This window comes from Lolium rigidum, chromosome 7 (genome assembly GCF_022539505.1).
Source record: "Lolium rigidum isolate FL_2022 chromosome 7, APGP_CSIRO_Lrig_0.1, whole genome shotgun sequence".
NCBI classification, from domain to species: Eukaryota; Viridiplantae; Streptophyta; class Magnoliopsida; order Poales; family Poaceae; genus Lolium; species Lolium rigidum.
This window is the reverse complement of record NC_061514.1, coordinates 137,166,539-137,174,622: the sequence shown is the minus strand read 5'-3', so window position 1 is coordinate 137,174,622 and position 8,084 is coordinate 137,166,539. Positions and strand designations below refer to the sequence as shown.

General features: G+C 48.0%; 1 pseudogene; it reads right to left on the bottom strand.

The window, feature by feature from the left end:
- Positions 1-1,568: 1,568 nt before the first annotated feature.
- Positions 1,569-4,064, bottom strand: LOC124670415 (annotated as a pseudogene).
- Positions 4,065-8,084: the final 4,020 nt, after the last annotated feature.

Sequence of the window (8,084 nt, the reverse complement as noted above, 5' to 3'; positions counted from 1 at the left end):
TTTAGGCAATTTTACCCACCAGTATGGTTTTCCGTGGGTACCGTACCCATGAGCAGGGTGTGTTGTACATTTTTATGCCCATGGATAGTACTCATATACCCGTTAAGTCATGGGTAGGCACGGGTATAGCCTCGTACCCGCGGGTACCCATACTTTGCCCGTTTATTGTAAATTTTCTACATGACAATTCTATTTTTGTTGACTTATGAGTTAGAATACGAGAATGTGATTATTATATCTTGTTAATTGTTATGTACTCAACTACGTGTTATTGAGTTGAGATAATTCATTTTTTAATCAAATTTGTTATCAATAAATTTAAAATTGTGAGTGAATTTTGTACAATTTGACCTACCCACCGGGTACCCAATGGAATGGATACGCGAACCCGTCGAGTATGGGTATGGGTAAAGTTTTATACTAATGGGTACGGGTATGGCAGATGTTTATACCCATTGACTATATGGGTATGGATATGATATTGCTCTACCCTGCCTATACCCTACCCATTGCCATCCTTAGGTAGGACTGACATGTTAGGTCAAATGTGGTGCACAAGTTATGGGTAAACTTTGGAGGGCATTATCAATTATGCCTAGCCTTCTCTTTTTCATCCGCCCCTTTCCTCACTATCTTCATGGTATCCTCAAATCCCGATCATTACCTCACACAGTCACACCTTTTCCTCATAGACATGCATTGCAGAAAGATATCTTAACATTTTTTAATGGGGTATTCTGTATGGGTTTTTAGTAGATGGGTTTTCACAATTAAACTTTGTAATGCACTCAAGAAAAAAACACAGCCATATGCATCATCTCCTATCAATTATTGATGCGTCACCTAAACTTGGTGAATAAACCTATAGCCTCTATCGAGTCTAGCCTCTATCTTCTTAGTCTATAGCTAGGTGCACCATTAGCCACAGCTCCATTTAGCCACATTTCGAAAAAAAAATAGCCACAGCTCCACCTGCTTCAAACAAACCACGCCTCACTGGTTTAATTATCACGAGTATTAGGCTTGGTGCAGTGTATGCACTATTAAGGGTGCGTTTGGTTCTAGCCCCAGTTCACCTTACCAATTTTGGCCTTGCCAATTTTTTGGCGCTGGATTCGGCCGCCCTCGTTTTGCCCACGATTTGGCGGAAAAGTGAACTCGCACCCATAGATCGGAGCTGGCTAGCCAATTTTTTGGAGCCAAACCGAGCAGCAGCCTAGGATCACGGGCGTGCCAATTATTTGGTCAGGCTAGCTCCGGCTGCAAACCAAATGTACCCTAAGTCCACTAAGTGCATCTCTAGTTGGTGCGGAGAGTGAAATAACTGAAGTTCCCAGATTTAGGGAGGTCGAGGGAAGTGAAATTCGCTCCCAAATTTTAGAGACTACACAGAGAAACACACAACCTTAGACTACAGGAGCCGTTGGGACTCCTCCACTATGTCAATCACTCGTAGATATTGACCTTGATAAGAAGCCATTTCATTTCTGACACAAAGAAAATACACGTAATTCATGGATTTCAGAATTGAAACGTTCCTTTGAAAAAAAACATAATCATACTATTTATTAGGAGCATTTTGAATGTGAGCTTCCAGTGTCACTCATAGCTTGAAGTAGCCTTGGCATGGGGGGCACGCTGACTTCAGCCAGCCCCTCAAGAATCTGAACCACCTCTCCCATTGCCGGTCGATCAAACTCATTATCCTGGATGCACCAACATGCAACTTTGCAAGCTCTTTCAGCCTCATCCAAATTGACGTCACCATGTAACGTGCGATCCACCAAGCTCCCTACGCTGGGGCTGCCTTCGAGAAGCTTGCAGGCAGCATGCACAGGGAAATAAACACCATAGTCGGCACCGCAAGAACACGGCGCAGATGAGTTCCTCCTCCCTGAGATGATCTCCAGCAGCACCATCCCGTAGCTATAAACATCGACTTTCGTTGTGATTGCAACACCACTAATCCATTCAGGCGCGAGGTACCCTGCAGTTCCTCTCACCGTGGTCAGCACCCGGCTGAAATCCCTTCCTAGAAGCTTCGCCATCCCGAAGTCTGCAATCTTTGGAGCAAATGAAGCGTCCAGGAGGATGTTTTCTGGCTTGATGTCACAATGTATGATGCAGTCTTGGCAGCTCCCGTGCAAGTATGCCAATCCTCTAGCAACTCCGAGGGCGATTTGGTACCTGGTATGCCATGGCATCGTGGCATTGCTCTGGAATAAATGGAGATCAAGCGAACGATTTGGCATGTGTTCGTACACAAGCAACCTCGTGCTACCCTCGCAGCAAAAACCAAGCAATCTGACTAAATTGATGTGGTGAATGATCCCGATTGAGCTCACCTCCGCCCTGAATTGCTTCTCTCCTTGATAAGCATGGTCAAGCCTCTTCACTGCTATAGCTGTGGAGTCACTCAAAGACCCCTTGAACACACAACCAAAGCTGCCTCCCCGAGCTTCTCAGAGAAACTTTCAGTTGCACGTTGCAAATCAACGTAACGAAATGTGGCGATACCATTGCCACCTTGACCCTTGTTCAGTATGCCACCAGAAAACTTTCTTCTGTTCCTCCTCCAAATAAGCAGTAGTAGGATCAGTACTGCTGCTAACAAACCTAGCACAGCAATGGACACACCAAAGATAACTCCAAAAATGATTCCTCTTCTGACGGCTTTCTGAGTGAGAAATTCTTTGGCGGCAAGGCGAAGGTAAAGAGTTCCTCCGTCTGCGCTGGAAGTGTCACTGCATTGTATTTTCCTTGTGTTAAGCAATTCATTGTGCCAGATAAAGCATCCACCATTCCCAAAGGAATATGCAGTGCAAGAACAGTCACTCAAGCAAACCTGTGCACATTCACCAGAACTAGCAGTAGTTTGCATACTATGGTCATTTTGGGGTAATTTAACACATGTCATAGAGTAGAACCTATCTGTTGAACTTGTGCTTGATCTGTTGCTGCAGTCTAACGGAGTGTTTCTTAGGCACCCACCAGTTCTGTCATCTAGCTCCCAATCCCTGGGAGATCTCACGGCGAAGCCCTTCATACAACTGCATGATGGCAGCGCATTGTCATTGCAGATGCTAGAAGGTCCGCAGGCCGCATGGACATCACAATGAGCTTTGGGTTGGGCAAACACCATCATCCAACTCTGTGAGCTTTCTAGCCAAACGATTGTCTTTGCCTGACCCGAGGCATCCAAATAGTTACGGATAATCATGGATTCATCATATGATTCATACATGAAATACTTCTCTTGATCATTGGCGACAAATGTAAAATTGACAAAATAGCCACTCGACATCTCTGGCATCAAGGCAAAGTATTTCCCATTCCAGGCACCGCTGGACCAATATGGCACGGAAGAGTTCGGTCGTGTAAGGAGGTACTGGTCGACACCACCGGGGTCTAGCTCCTCAATGTATACACCAGTGGCTGGGTCGACCAAGTTTTTCCAAGAAACCAGGCGGCGGTTCAGGCCGGTGACCTTGTCCCATCCCAGTTTCGCCCCAGGCAAAAATGTGTCCGTGGGGTAGTCGAAGCTCTGCCATAAGATTTCTGATGAGTTTGAAGAACTCTGCAGGATGAGGTTCCCACTGTTCAGGAGGACAGCAATGGTGTCAGTGGTTGTGATTGTTGCCTGAGATGACCAGATTATGGTGTTGCCAGGCCGATCCAAGATGACAAGGTTGCCATCATGGGAGATTGTGAGCTCTAGTGAGGTGGTGTTCTGCTTGATTGGGTTATCCCTGTTTGCAACCCACGCTGAAGTAAATTTGGGGACAGTGTTGAACCATATGCCCATGTACCAGTTGGACTCGCTGCCAGTCTCGAAGAAGCCAAGCGCGTACCTGCCATTCGGGGAGACCAGCTTCTCGCCGCTGACGAGTGGTTGGGCAGCGGAGATGGTGTCCGTCGTGGCAGAACTTGCAGCGGCGTGTAAGCTGAAAAGTGCTGCGAACAGAAAGAGGAAGAGGGTCATGATGAACTGAGGGAGAAGGATAGCTTGTGGTTGCAGAGAGTGCAGCTATAGTAGTAGGGTGGATGCTCTGCTCGATCGTCATAGGAAAAATATAATTAAGCATGGTAATTAAGGTCAAGCACAAACGCCATATTAGTAGAGTCAAAAAAGCTCGCTGTGATGATGTTGATTCAGGATTAAATTAAGGATGAACGGAACAACTATGCAATGCATGGACTGACCGGTTCGCCACAAGCTAAGCCGTTGGATCAATATATTTGAACACTTGATCTCACTTTTAGGCTTCAACAGACTATACCATGAAAGATCAATATGCCGAAAGTATTTTTCACTAGTGGAGCAAAAAAAAGTCCGCATGGAGATTTAAGATCTTCAGATTTAAATTAGGAACTGTCTGTGCTCAATGAATTGAAAACCAATATATAGCTGATTAACGATTGGATTCTTGAGCTTGATTACTTACCGTGGTGGGTGAAGGGATTTTGCACCATCTAAAAATGCAACTTGGGAGGACATTTTAAGCAGTAGACTTGTGAAACTCACGGCATTTTACCAAGAGGTCCATCAGCTAGAGCAAATCAGAGGCTCCTCAACTTCAGGTCATGCACATCGATTCCCTGAAGATCCATTCGGTCTCTGTCAGACAGAAAACAACACTTGCGGGCCTGCTGATAATTGGTAGTAGAGGCGCGAAGCAATTTTGGCTTTATACTTTTGGTACAGATTCATTTGTTTGTCAGCCCAACTGCTCCCGCGTGAGGTTTGACTGACGAGTAGTGAAGATAACCGTGTCTTATTGACGAGCAAAGCTTCCCACAAAATTATCCATCTTAATCTACCTCGACAGTCTCCATCATTTGACGCTTGCCGTGCCCTGGAGGTTGCGCACCAAATACAGTTCCTCGATCAATGGCTGTCCACGCCTGCAAGAGCTTGTCTTGAGTACTGTCGCCGCCGTGAGAGCCAGGAGCCTTGCTTCTGCTTCACCAAACAGACGAGGAGCTTGCCGACGCCGAGGAGTGCGTGGACCGAGTCATCCCGCCATGACCGACCAGGCAACCAGCTCAAACGGTTGGTCATGCTTCTGCACGCGACCAAGGCATTCAGAGTCGAGGCATTCGGCGCGCCACCCGCAACGACAACTGAAGGCCTGCGTGGGGAAAAATGAGCGTTTCGCTCTCTGCACGCGACCAAGGGCGCGGCGCAGCTGCGCCCCCGTCCTCGCCGGTCTCCTCCCTTGCCAGATGGCATCCCCAGCTGTCGCGGGCGGTTCTTTTTTTTTTTTTAAGAAAAAAGGGGTTCCCTCCTATTTCCATTAAATAAACCAAATTGTCTTCAACAGGAAAAACAAGAAAAGGAAAGAGAAAATAAAACAGTATAGCATTTGGAACTCTTAACATCCTGCTCACATATCTCTAGTGAGCCAAAGGGCGTGTTTGGTAGGCTGGACCGGAATCCTGCACCACTGGCGAGGTGAGATAGACGCCCTGCGCGTCGCGAACGGGCCACGGATCACTTTTGGCCCATCGTTTGGCAGCATGTGCTGCACCGGCCCGAACACAAGTGCATATTGTACAGCGCTCCATCTCTATCAGCCACACATGTGTTTGGTTGCTATTTTGGGCACCCTAATAAAAGTTTCTCATAACCACATTCAAATATGGTGACCTTACCATCACATAACGGCACACAAGAGCTCAAACACGATCATAAGCACAACACACAGTTATACACAACGAACATAGTATTTAGTTCCTAATCTAGCTTCAGAGTGGTAAGACCCGCACCTAAACCTAGGGGCAAACTACCCAGGTCCAAAAGCATTGTTCAACAGCCTCTACAGGCCAACATGACAGTGAGATATGCAGAAAATCAAGTGTTTAACAGCCTCCTAGAGGCCAGCACAACTACTGAGGGCGAGGATCAGACATAAACGGAGACAACGATCAAGCAGCAGCACCTTAGCGGCGAGGATCAGCATAAGGGCCTTCGCGGTGCCTCTTGCAGCCGAAGAAGCTGGAGCAGGATGTCTCCTTCCTGAAGACGTCGACCTTGAAGCCGTCGTCCTGAGGGGTGAAGACGATCATGTCATCGACGCGGAGCAAAAGCCTGGCGGTGAACTCGCTACATCCCTTGATGAACCCGACGCGCTGGCATGTCCACTGCAGCTGCACCTTCCACTCGCAACGCTGGCCCATGTACAAGCAGACCTTCACCGGAGGCCATTGTTCTTGAGCTTGTACTTGGTGATTAGGAGCTTCTCCATGTAGGGCGGCACAGCGACGGCAAGGAGGTCGTGGCTCTCCACATGCACGAAGAACTCCCGCGGATGCTGCCTAGCAGCGTGCCCCAGGTCAGCAGGACGGCCGGCGTGAACCCTTGGCGCTGTGATCTGGCACTGGGCTTCCATGAACGCTACGTTGGGGTCACACAGTTGCACCCGGACGGTCATGTCCCTCGCGTCCAGTATGGGCTCTTCCGAGAACACTTCCAGGAAGGGCCGGTTCTACAGATGCAATGACAATGCAAAGAGTTAGCAATGACAAGATCAAGGACAAGTAGAAGCACAAGCACTATGAAGTCCATCATGGTGCTTGAGCTTGGCAATGCCAAGAACAAGCACTGTCATGGACAATGGCAATGCCAAGCCAAGCACAAGCACAAGCAGAAGCACTGTCATGGACAATGGGAATGCCAAGCCAAGCACAAGCACAAGCACAAGCGCTATCATGGACAATGACAATGCCAATGCCAATCACAAGCACTGCCAATCCAACCATGGTGCTTGAGCTTGGCATTGCCAAGCACAAGAAATGTTATGGACAATGGAAATGCCAAGCTCAAGCACCATGATGGACTTGACATTGTCAAGTCCATCATGGTGCTTGAGCTTGGTATGGCAAGCGGAACCATGATACGTCTCCGACGTATCGATAATTTCTTATGTTCCATGCCACATTATTGATGATATCTACATGTTTTATGCATACTTTATGTCATATTTATGCGTTTTCCGGAACTAACCTATTGACGAGATGCCGAAGGGCCAGTTGTCTGTTTTCTGCTGTTTTTGGTTCCAGAAATCCTAGTAAGGAAATATTCTCGGAATCGGACGAAATCAACGCCCAGCATCCTATTTTTCCACGAAGCTTCCAGAACACCCGAGAGTCGCCAGAGGAGGGCCCTGTGGGCCCCAGATGACAGGCCGGCGCGGCCCAGGAGGGGGCGCGCCGCCCTAGTGTCTGGTGGCCCCAGACCCCCTCCGAGGCTGCCCTTCCGCCTACTTAAAGCCTCCGTCGCGAAAACCCTATCACGTTCGACGAAACCAGAGAAAACCTTCCAGAGCCGCCGCCATCGCGAAGCCAAGATCTGGGGGACAGTCTGTTCATCATCGCGAAGCCAAGATCTGGGGGACAGTCTGTTCCGGCACGCCGCCGCCATCGCGAAGCCAAGATCTGGGGGACAGTCTGTTCCGGCACGCCGCCGCCATCGCGAAGCCAAGATCTGGGGGACAGTCTGTTCATCATCCAACAAGAGGGTGTAGAGTCTAGCATCTATCTATTTATTCTGTTATGTGATCAATGTTGAGAGTGTCCACTAGTGAAAGTATGATCCCTAGGCCTTGTTCCTAAATACTGCTATCGCTGCTTATTTACTCGTTTTACCGCATCCGTACTTCCTGCAATATTACCACCATCAACCACACGCCAGCAAGCACTTTTCCGGCGCCGTTACTACTCGCTCATATATATTCATACCACCCGTATTTCACTATCTCTTCGCCGAACTAGTGCACCTATTAGGTGTGTTGGGGACACAAGAAACTTCTTGCTTTGTGGTTGCAGGGTTGCATGAGAGGGATATCTTTGACCTCTTCCTCCCTGAGTTCGATAAACCTTGGGTGATCCACTTAAGGGAAACTTGCTGCTGTTCTACAAACCTCTGCTCTTGGAGGCCCAACACTGTCTACAAGAATAGAAGCACCCGTAGACATCAAACCACTGTCAAGAACATCCATGCACATTGCCATGAATTCTATCTACATTCACATCGATCTGAGCAGCCGGACAAATATATGTGATCTAGAATGTCATCTAATCGA